We start from the raw sequence: 12,384 nt of genomic DNA, 5'->3' as shown, positions 1-12,384 counted from the left end.
AAGGGATGGCCTAATTGTGAAATTACACAATCTGAATAGAGACTACAAAAAAGATGGAGAGTAACTTTTTATAAGGACATATAGTGACAGAACAAGAGGGAGTGCCTTCAAACTGATAAAAAAGTAGGTTTAGATTAGATTGAGGAATGGATTCTTTGCTGTGAGGGTGGTTGAGGTACTGTCACAGGCTGCCTAGGGAAGTTGTGGATGCCTCATTCCTGGAAGCATTTCAACTCAAGTTGGATGGGGCTCTGAGCAACCTGGTCTAATAAAAGGTGCCCCTGCCCATGGCAGGCAGGTGGACCTGGATGATCTTTAAGGTCCCTTCCAACCCAGACCATTCTACAATTCCATGAGAAGGGCAACACATCAAATGGTCAGGATACGCACAAGTGCAATACAGGCAGCTTTAGTTTCACTTTAAATTTCTTTGAAAACATATATAACTGCTGTACCTACCTTTATGTGGGCCTTTCGTTCTCTCAGCTTTTTAAAGTGCTTCTCTGGCCCACATTGCACGATACATAAACTGTGGTTTTATGCATATACCATAGGCTCTAGTGGCATGCATGTAAAATGAATGCAAAATATGCAGCCAAGATAAACTCTGGCAGATCCAGAAAACAGAGCAGAAGAAATCACTTTTCTCATTACCTTTAAAATCTCTTCCATTTGATAATTATATAACCAATAGAGGGAGAAAAGCACTTCTCCTTGCCAGACTGCATTTTCCTGCAATTGAGCAGAACTTTGCAGGATGCCTACTCTCTATTTGAATCTTTAGGAATTAATTGTTTTATTCACCCCTTTCCATAGGACAAGGCCACTAAATAATGAGGCCCATCAACCTTTAGAATTAAGGAAAAATACAAATAACATAGAAACAGGCAGGGCTTTTGGTGGCATGAAAGGACACCTCTAGCTAGTTAACAAGAATAGCCAATGTATTCCTGATCCTAAGTGCAACGATTTTAACAGCTGGTCTCACAAAATAGATCCCATGATTAATACATTTGAAACAAACCTGAGTTGCTAGATTAGGGCACTCTGTTCAGCAGTGGGAGAATTCGTTAAACTGAGTATCAGATACCCATTGTCTGAGCATGGTCCTGATAGTCACATTGTAAAGCTGATTCTCTAATATTCTTGGGATGCAATGTACTGCATTTTTTTCATCATTTCCTCTACATGTAAAATGATCTCCTGCGTTGAAGCAGTACTATTTAAAACAAAAGGGTTTGATTTATAGCCAGTCCCCAGCCTCATAAATCACACCTGCAGTGTGGTGCTCTGAGCTCCCTGTGTTCTGCCAGCATTTACGTTTTATAAATGATTTGGGTTTACCTCCCATTGTGATGGAGACTAATACAATTGCATTCTACTCTCCCAGCATTCACTCTTGCTGTTGCTCATTATTCCCACTGGGAATTCAGACCTAGTTTTTGCAAGCTTGTCAGGGGGGAGGGGAGTGGAGGTGGTGTGGGCTTGTTGTTTTTTTAAATTAAAGAATGTTGAATTAAAAATTTATGTTTGCATTCTGTAGCTTTGTCTATCATTAGACATACTATGCAGTGGGTTTTTTCTCCCTATTGACTTTGTTTATATTTAGGCTCCCATTTGCTAAGCTAATGATTTGGAACTTAAGCAGGACAGCAGCTTGAAATGTTCAATATGCAGAGTATTTGACCTTCAGAGTAACCCAGGTATGCACATCACTTTTCTATAAACTGCATAAGGACCATAAATGATGATTTAAAAACAAACAAAAAAAAGAAAAATAATTATTTGAGTTCCCCAAAAGTCTAAGTGCGAAGATTTTATTTTTACCTTTCAGAATCTACTGAAATGCCAAAAAGATGCCTATATAATATTTTGCCCTTATCTTTAAAGCTCTTAACCATACAACAGTTCTAGTTGGTTAAGCACAGTTCAGACACTTGGAGATAACAAGACTTGCTCCTTAGAGCTGACAGCCTTAAGTTTTGACACAAGAAATTATTCCTAAGTCATAGCACCATGTAAGTGAGATTGATGGGATTTGTGCCCATGCTTTTATTTCCTCTGTATCAAAACAATCAGTGGTTCAATTTGTTCAATTAATGACTATCATCACGGCCTCCTTTTCAGTTAAATACTGCTATTACTACACCCATAACCAACAGAGAACCAATTGTAGCTTGAGATTGGTAAAAGCCACAAATCTCAGTTACACTTCTGTCACAAATACTCAATACATCTTCAATTCTGTTTTGGAGACCAAAACAGAGTATTTCTGAGTATTCAATTTGCAGCCTGTTATTTGATGAGTTGAAAAATTCAGACTTGAGATTTGAAAGGCTGCAGTACATGTCATTGCATGCTGAGATCAAACTTAGGCCTAAATAATTGCAAAAATATTTCCAACATTAATAGTAGCTATTCAGAAAAGCTATTCTCTTTCCAACATAATTTAGAGCTGGACTGGTATGTAGACCTGTTCCAATTCAATGAAGGATTAAGCTAAACACTACTATTAAAAGTAGATTAAGTGAAACCAGAAGACATTTTGATTCCTGAATTAGAACTGTCCACACATGCACTTATGCAGGAAGAGCTTTTGTGCTTTAAATACAAACCTTACTTTCATCCAAATTAACTTTCAAATGAAGGCAGTAAGCCTTGAATTATTGTGCCCATTGTCTGAAAAATCATATAAAATACTTGTATGAAAAGTAGGATACTAAAGTTCATAGTGTGGGCATGAAGATAATGTGGGCATAAAGTTGCAGCAATTCTTGCTAGGTAACAACTAGCTTAATTTTTAGAACCTGTTTTGCCTTTATGTAGCAACTGATTGTGTAAAAAACAGTAATTCTGACAAGTGCTTCCAAAACAGGAGTTAGTGAATTCACACATTCTGAACAACTGCTTTAATTCTCTAGCAGTTCAAAATTATATCTTATTCTGGATCAATTACTGAGATGTAAACACCTAGTTTTTAATGCCAAAATTTGTTACCTCAAGTTTAAATTTCTTAGGTTTATAACCAAAATATGGTAGACCAATGAGAAGTGACAGTAACCCTGCAAATATTGTCCATTTGATATTTTATCTTATTCCAGGACAAGGTAGCAAAAACACTGCATGAACCTCCCCCTTCATTGCAATTATTGTTTAATCCACAGGTTAGTTTTACCATCAGATTTAACTGCAGTAAAAATTAATCATGCAAATTCTGGTACACATGTATAAGGTTAAATTACATCTTACTGTGCAGCCTTGTGGGTGTAATTCCCTACACTGTAAGAAGCCCTCTACTATGATTTTTTTTTATGAAGCATTTTCATACATATATTCAGAAAAGAGGTCCAGGATCATGAACTTCATTCTGAAGTAGCTTCACATGCAATCATGTCCACTGAAATATTAGAGAATTTTATTGCAGGTTTGGTCCATTATTATTGTAAGTCCATTTGATCCAGGTGCATATAAGTCTGCACAGTTATGACATATAACATATCCATATATATTTGTTTCAAACAATCCTCAAATTCCAATGTTTCTTCTCGAAGGCAATGTCTTTATACAAGGTACTATCAAAAACCTGCCATAAAAAACGTTTATGTAAAAAAAAGAAGGTTTGGTTTGCATAAAACCTGCTCCTCCATCAAAGTAGTCATTTGAGTTAACTTTGAAGCATGATTAAAATATTAGCAAAAGTGAAAAATGTACTGCCATCTTTTCAGAAAGCAAAAAGGCATTTCATTTGCCCCAACATCTCCAATGAATGAAATTCATTTCAGTGAATGTACCTATGTTTCAGTTAATGGCTTTGTTTATAATGTGAAAAGCTATATCTAGAACACTGATAAATTCATCCAATCACCTCTCAGATATTGGCTCAATCAATTTCAAGGAAATTACTAAACTTATGTTTCCTAAACTTCCATTTGCACGCACAACAGCAGTAGCTGAAAATGTGCAGTTTGATTTGCACAGAGAGTTTTGACTTCTTCACAGACAATTCTGAAGAGAGAAATCTAGAATTTTGCTGGAAATTTGCCCTCCTATGATTCCCTACATGCTAGGATTCTTGACATAGTCCATCCATCTGTTTTCTGAGTTAATCCTTATATAATAAAAAGTCTTGAAATCCGCTGCTTTATTGGAATCCAAATGTCTGCTCCAAATGCTCCTGTAATAGAGCTGATATTTTGAAAATACATTTAAATATCCAGATCTAGCAGAAGAGGACTGCCTATTTCCACTTCTGCAGCTCATTTATCCCTGGGAGAAATCAATAAAGAAAATTTAACCAAGAAACTTGCCAAAGAAATATCTGATAGATCCATTAATATACAATAATAATCAATAAAGAGGGCTTTCCTGGCAGTGAATGACTAGCTGGAGGAACCATTAACTGTGAGAAATTTCCAATGCAGAGTGCAATCTGATCCTGAAATACTTATATTATCAAACCTTATTCTTACAAAAGAACCCTGATTTGGGTGAGCCAGATGTAACATCCTGTTTAAGTACCATTACATACCTATTGTTCCCTAGGTACATTAATAAAGTAGCATTTTTAGACTATTTGTTAAGTTCTGCCAATACTACTTTAAAGATTACTTTAAAAGAAAAAATTTTTAAAAAACCAGTTTCTTTCTTAAGAGCTTCTTAAAGTTGAGTTTTACATTCCCATGAATGCACAGCACTGGTCCTATAATGGTCTTGCTTCAGCTTTTTTCCCTTGCAAAAAGCAGCAGGGAAACAAGACTACCTCCCAACATTTCCACAGGCTTACAGCACCTTCATTAGCTAAGTGCTGCTCCAGTGCTGCCCAATGGAACACAGTTTTGTTTAATCTTCTTCATTCTGAGAAAGAACTAATTGTTGGTCAAGGCCCCATAGTTGATCTCAGCATAAAAAAAAATGCAACTGTGTAATTTCTCCCTTATACCCCCCAGGCAGGTTTCTCTGGCTGGTTCACACAGTACTAGGTGGTTGCAAATTCCTTATCATTATCCCAGCTCATTTGTACAACACTAAGTATCATCACCAACCTCCCTCCCAGAAATACAAAGTTCTCAGTTTATATACAGAATCCTGTTTTCTAGAAAAATTCTTAGAATAATGGAATGATTATCAATGTAAATAACAATCAAATACCTCTGCTCTGAAAAAAATTAGTTATTCTGAGATGTTGCATTAATCCCATCTTATCCAACTGTACATGTGAGGAATAATTCTCTGATGCTACAGGTAGTTCTGCTTTCTTGTTTTTTGATGAAGATGATCATCATGGTCCCCCAGATAAGTCTCAAGGACACTTTTAAGGAAAGTGATTGCAAAGAGAGAGCAATCTTGGAAGAAAAAGAAGCTATTAAAAAAAGATAATTTTCTTTAGATGCAAAGGAGGCAGAAACTGGTTACTAGTGGAACACACAGGTTTTCATCTCTATATCAATACTTCAGATATAGCCAAGGTAGTCAGTGATCAGAAGTGGTGAGTCTGCAAATGCTGCAAAACATCCTAGAGGCAGAGATTATTAACACCAGCATTAGAGATGCAAAAGAGGGAAAATAGGGTAAAATAAATATTAGCTTTCAAAATAACATTAAAACATCTCAAGAGAGAATACAGTTAAGAGAAATCCTATCTTCAGGATGAGGTGAACTAGTGACCTAACAGCTGTTTTCTACAAGATGTTTTCAGATGAGTAACAGGTCCATTGCTGCACTCAGGGCAAAATAAATTTTCCCTAGACTAAGTAAGATTGCTGCTGGTCTTTCTAACATTAATCAAAACTCCCCTTTTATCTGTTTCGTAAAAAATTCATCATCTATGTTTGCTAGGTTCAGAATGGCCAGCAAAGTTCATCATAAAGTTCTTTTTAATTAAAATATTATTGTTAAGCTCAATATTCTAAAAATCACTACTATATTCACTCCTTAAGGTATCCCCAGTCATGCTGTATCTAAATTACTGTAAAGATAGTCTGTGCATCCTGCTCCACCATCAGCACCATTGGTTTTGCTGTTTACTCTCTTCTTTCAAGTTTCATGTACCCTCCTCAGCCTTGCAGCTATTATCATCCAAACCAGTACATTGGATTCTGATACTGACTGGGCTTTCACGACACTGTGCAGAACAAATCACCATCATGGCCAATATCTGGAGAGCTGTGACATTGCTAGATGTGAGCTTGGCTCAGTGACTCCATTAGCCCCATCAATACACATCCATTGGCCACGTCAGCTGCTGTGTGGTGTAGCAGCAGTCATTTCAGAGGAATCATTGACTAACTTACTGCACAGACACAGAACTGGCAATTAAATGAACTAACAGCTTCAGTTTGCTTGCCATGATCAATTCAGGCTACAATGCAGTCATGCAGGGAAAAGTTAGGGGCAGCATGACCAAGCCTAAACCACAGCTCCCATTTTGTGACACAATGTCTTCCATTAGAAAGCTTTTCTGTCAAGGGCAAATTAAGCATCATAAAAATCATTTTCATTGGTTATTCTTAAAGGTGCACTTTCCAAGGGAGGGAAAAATATTTTAGCCAAGAGAAGTATGGAACAATTAAGTGGAGCAGCTACTTAGTGAGCTGAGGATCCTTTGCCCTGAGCAGAGAAACTCCCTGCATCTAGAAGGGAGTCTACTGACTATTTGTATATAATCCATACCTGGGTCTGATTCTTTGCTGTCTCACATAATGGGTATTTATATCCATGAAAAGACTGAAACATGGTCACTCTGAGCAGACTTTTACAGCCACTTTGCAGCCCACAGAGCAGGACAATGGAAAGCTGGTTGCCACAGCCAGCACTGCAGATATTAAATGCAGTAAAACTTATATTTACAGTATATTTTTCCATGCTCCTCCTAATCCAGGGGCTTTTTCCTTCATTCTGGACACAGGAATGATTTATTTACTTTTCATATCCTTATCCTGTCTGAAAAAGGTACATCACTCCTTAAAACTGATAAAAAAACTAAGTCACACTGAAGTGGTTTTGTGAAAGTTATCCAAGTTCTTCAGTACAATTGACGTGCTTTCCTTTTAACATAGATATGGCAGAGTTGAATAGACTCCCTGGAGACTCCACAGTTATTTTCAGTAGCAACAAGAGCCCATCCCAAACATAACTTCCAATCTGTCATCCCTCCTTGAATACTAAAAACAGTCTCTTCCTCTTATAAAGTACTGAAAATGAATCTGTATAACAAAAACATCTCCAACACTACAATACCACCTGAATTATTTTTTTAGATATGTATCCCAATGTCACAATTGCTGCCATGTAGATCAAGTCAGAAGGATTGTGCACTGCCTTTTCTCAAAATCTACCAGTATGTAGGTAGCATGAAAGTTCCACTGGGAGATACACATTTCTGCCAGGGGCAGCATATAGCATCTTGGAATTTAAAAGAACCACTAAGGAGGAGAGGATGCACACAGAGGGAAACAGAGATTTAGTGCAAGCTAGAAAGTTTGGGGAGTCCCCTCCAAAAAACCTAATTTTTAAAATAAAGCGCCAACTCAGTTTTGCCAAAGTTTACTTGGCAAAACTTTTTTTTTGCCAAAAAAGTTTTTTGGCAGTGATTCATATTTTTACAGGCAAGTAATTAAGAGCATTTCCCACCATTAGCCTTTTAAGCCATTAGTATAGATATAGGATCTCTACATTTTTTGCAAAGTTATGTTTATTGTGGAAGCAATAGCTTTGATTTTATGACAATAACTGTATGTACATATTCTAATTAAAGTCTTAAAATTCAACAATATAGTTTGGAGACTGTTTTCATGGTGTTCTTATTATTTCTTGAAGGACTACAAGATTACTCTATAGAAAAGAAAACAATTAAGATTGCTTGATTGTGATCACTCATTCGAGCAAATGCATCATTTACAAAACATATTCACATTTCTCATGTTCCAAGTTTATGTAACAGTGTGCTCCCTCTTTCCAAAAATTTGCAAGCAAGGTCTGAAAAAATTTTCTCCTACTAGGAACAGAATCCTACCCACATACATATTAGAACCTTTTAAATGTCTTTTCAAAAGGAGATGGGTCTTGGGATAAAACAAGAGACATTAAAGGCCCACAGAGTGCATGCAGTTCTCTTGTGAAACACGAACCATGACGCTCTGGCAGCACAGGCAGCCCTTCAGCATTGCTCTGCAGCCCGACCTGTGCTGGTCCCACAGCGCAGCAGCATCCCGGGGGCGCTCCCCGAGCCCGCAGTGCCGGGCGGCCCCTGGCTCTGACACCCCCGGCACCGGCCCTTCCGCTGCTCCTCGCCTCTCAGCCCCCGGCTCTGACACCCCCGGCACTGGCCCTTGTGCTGCTCCTCGCCTCTCAGCCCCCGGCTCTTACACCGGCCCTTGCACTGCTCCTCGCCCCTCAGCCCCAGGCTCTGACACCCCCGGCACTGGCCCTAGCACTGCTCCTCGCCTCTCAGCCCCTGGCTCTTACACCGGCCCTTGCACTGCTCCTCGCCTTTCAGCCCCTGGCTCTGACACCGGCCCTTGCACTGCTCCTCGCCTCTCAGCCCCCGGCTCTGACACCGGCCCTTGCACTGCTCCTGGCCTCTCAGCCCCTGGCTCTGACACCGGCCCTTGCACTGCTCCTCGCCTCTCAGCCCCCGGCTCTGACACCCCCCGGCACCGGCCCTTGCGCTGCTCCTGGCCTCTCAGCCCCTGGCTCTGACACCGGCCCTTGCACTGCTCCTCGCCTCTCAGCCCCTGGCTCTGACACCGGCCCTTGCACTGCTCCTCGCCTCTCAGCCCCCGGCTCTGACACCCCCGGCACCGGCCCTTGCACTGCTCCTCGCCTCTCAGCCCCCGTCTCTGACACCGGCCCTTGCACTGCTCCTCGCCCCTCAGCCCCCGGCTCTGACACCCCCGGCACCGGCCCTTGCACTGCTCCTCGCCTCTCAGCCCCCGTCTCTGACACCGGCCCTTGCACTGCTCCTCGCCTCTCAGCCCCTGGCTCTGACACCCCCGGCACCGGCCCTTGCACTGCTCCTCGCCTCTCAGCCCCTGGCTCTGACACCCCCGGCACCGGCCCTTGCACTGCTCCTCGCCTCTCAGCCCCTGGCTCTGACACCGGCCCTTGCACTGCTCCTCGCCTCTCAGCCCCTGGCTCTGACACCGGCCCTTGCACTGCTCCTCGCCTCTCAGCCCCGGTGCCAGCGCCGGGGGCTGAGCAGCCACAGTTCTCCGCACAGAGGCACCGTGACAGCATCTGGAATGGAAAACGGGACCTGAAGCTTAACTTACCCTGACAGACAACAGAGACAATTAAAACCAGTGATATGATGTGTGTGCACCTATACGGAAATCATGGCAAAGTGAAGTGCTATCCTGCTATCTCTGCTCAAAAGAGGACTTCTACCAACTTTTTTGGATTGTATCAGTCAAAAAGTAACAAAGACAAGTATTTTGTTGTCTTAAGATATTTCTCAGTTCCATGCCACGTGCATTCAAAAGATAACAACTTTGGTATCCTATTACTATGAATGCATTAAGCACAGCATCAAAAGTATTCCTGAAACCATTTTATTTATCTTCTGGCATTGAATTTGATATGACTAGAAACAATTCAAAATTTATTAAAATAATTTTTAAGCCAAATATGATCATCATCGAAGCTCATGCAAGTGCTCATGCCCATGCACTGGAAAAATAGGAATATCATATTATATTTGTCATGATTATTGATAGTAAAACATTTTAGGACATGTTGTAAGAGTGGTAAGGAATGGTTGTATTATTAAGTTTCATCATTACCCCAGCGGACTTAAGACAGTAAGTACACAATCTCTTTCTGGTTTTTGAATGATTATTTATATGGATTTAGCTGTCCTCTATTAAATAATGTCATATAACCACTGACCCAAAAAAGCAATTGACCAGTTGAACGACACAGGAAAGTTTATCATCTGTATGCAACATTGCAGACTTTTTGCAGTTTGAATACTTAAAGAGCCATTCAGAAAAATGTGTCACCAAAGGAAATGAATTGGAATTAATTTAGCTGTCTCATTCTAGGATTGCAGCCTAATAACAAATTTTCCCTGATGTCTTCCAATTCCTATTGCTCAGTGAGGTCAGACAGGAGGTTCAAGGGGACAGGTAATCTATTGTGCAATCAGTATTGACTTCTTGGTCTACAGTTTATCATCAGTTTTATTTCAATGGGACTAGTGACCAAACAGAAGACACGCCTAGGTGTATGACCAGCTCAAGAGACAGTTCGTCCTCTGACTACTAAACACAACATAGAGTATTAAGAATCAACTTCTGCAAGCACCAGCTGGTAAAGGCTTTGTTACAAACTGCTGTGAGGTGTACATCCCCAGTGTTCACACTACCAGCCATTCACTAGTGTTCATCCTGTTTCCTGGAATCTTCACACTTCCTCCTAGGAGAGGAAGCCCCAATACAACCTTTCCTCCTGCACACTCAAGAGCTACACCACCAAGAATCAAAACAGTTCTCTCGCCTATTCCGTGCTGAAGGAGCTGTTAGTTTCTTAAAAGTGGCACATGACCAACTGCTAACACCAAAAGCAACACTCCCAAAACCAAGACTGGCCAACAGATTTTGTTCAATGCCTTTAGGCCTTTGAATAACTAGATGTCAGCAGCCCAGATCAAGCAGACACAGAATCAGTCATAGAATGGTTGACATTGGAAGGGACCTCTGGGGGTCATCTCACACACCCACCTTGCTCAAGAAGGGCTACCTGAAGCAAGTTGCCCAGGTCCATGTCAAGATGGCTTTTGAATGGAGGATGGAGACTTCACAGCCTTCCTGGGCAATCTGTGAGTGACCACACTCACCATGAAAATGTGTTTCCTGATGTTCTGACAGCACCACTTGTGCTCCAGTTTGTGCCTATTTGAGCCCATAGACTGCTAGAAAGTCGGCAGAGAGAAACTACCTGGAACACTATGCAGAGTTGGAAGACAAGAAGGCTTTGCTAAATGAGAAGACTTTATATATGTCTATGCACAATTACAGGCTTCATACACATAAGGACCTGTTTTCCACTTCTTTATTGGTCCTGTTATGAGCTTTGTGATACAACTTCTGTGACAAGCTCAAATTGCAACCTTCATGCTCTTCTACCTCTATCAAAAGATCAGCCCCACTCTGCAGTGATGGACAAGCATAAATAAATTACAGTGAAACGTGTGCAAACTGTCATCTGGAAAGGGCCAAGAAGTCTGATTTTCTTCATTGCAGAAGCTTTGGGTAGGAGTTTGAGTCCTTGTTATGGGTTGTGGAGGTTTTTTTCTGGTAAAATATCAGTTTCATGTTTTTGAAAAGATTTTGCCTTTTTTTGTGGGCATATCATCAAAGCATATTAATTTAATACTTGCTATCATTCATTTACTGGAGAAAAATCATTAAATACATGTCACTTCAAAACCGCATGACTTAATATGGAATTGAAATGACCTTTATTTTGGCACACTACTGCACTGAGTTAGAATATTACGAAGTCCCAAGTGTTGCCTGTTTACAAATGCCAGATAGACTACTACTGTGGCTCTAATGTGATCAGAGATTGTGCAGCCAATGAGCACTAACTGTAACTAACTGAAAATAGTGAATTAGCTGTAGGGGAAGATTCAGAGCTTACCAATGGGAAAAGCCACTACTTCAAAAAAATGGTTTAATTTATGTTGGAAATTTCACCAACTAGAAGTGGAAATTTTTACCAAGTACTCACTTTTGTTAGATGTTGTTTTGGTGTTTGGCCTCCTGTCTTGCAATCCATAAACTTGCATCTTGGGTCTGGGATACTTCTTCCTTTCCATATGGTTCTCACACCAAGTCTGTAAGAGTGACAGCTGAATGAGTCACAGTCATGCTTAACTTCAAGCACAAAGGTGTCTAATTCTAAGTCTTAAAAATGCACATGACTGCATCATAAAAAGCCACAGGCTGCAATACAGATCTTCAAAGCACTGCCAGGGAGCACACAGATGTGTACGTCAACCCTCTGCACCCACTGCGCCATTCTCAGGACTCAGGGTAGTCAAACAAGAGTCAGATTTCCACTCATTTCCTGAGGTGGTTCAACAGCATCTGATGGATGCTGTGGATCACTAAGATTCTGTCCCCTGGACCTTTTAGCACATATTCAGCCATCCCCTCTCACATCAGGGGACTTCTGAAGAGGTGCAGCGCTCCAAGACAAAGACTTGACTGATTCTTATATCTGTTCCAACAAGGAACACCACAGCTAAAGCAGTTGCAGAGTTTCACTGTGTCCAACTGAGGTCCTTCTCCTGAGGGCTAACAACACAAAAGGCATTTTGTAATAGCTCCCTTTGAAATCAAATTAGCGATGTTTCAAGGCGTGACCCGTAAAGGGCTGCTG

General features: G+C 40.7%; 1 long non-coding RNA gene across 1 annotated transcript in view; it reads right to left on the bottom strand.

The window, feature by feature from the left end:
• The window catches only part of LOC139592059 (uncharacterized), an 81,463-nt gene extending 69,627 nt beyond the window's left edge, over window positions 1-11,836 (bottom strand). Inside the window, exon 1 of the long non-coding RNA XR_011679889.1 lies at window positions 11,731-11,836. This is a non-coding gene — a long non-coding RNA (uncharacterized lncRNA). The remainder of the gene's footprint in view (window positions 1-11,730) is intronic.
• Window positions 11,837-12,384: the final 548 nt, after the last annotated feature.

This window comes from Agelaius tricolor, unplaced genomic scaffold (assembly GCF_023055355.1).
Source record: "Agelaius tricolor isolate 1412-34295 unplaced genomic scaffold, bAgeTri1.0.p SCAF_1, whole genome shotgun sequence".
Classification (NCBI taxonomy): domain Eukaryota; kingdom Metazoa; phylum Chordata; class Aves; order Passeriformes; family Icteridae; genus Agelaius; species Agelaius tricolor.
This window is presented reverse-complemented; position numbering and strand designations above follow the sequence as displayed.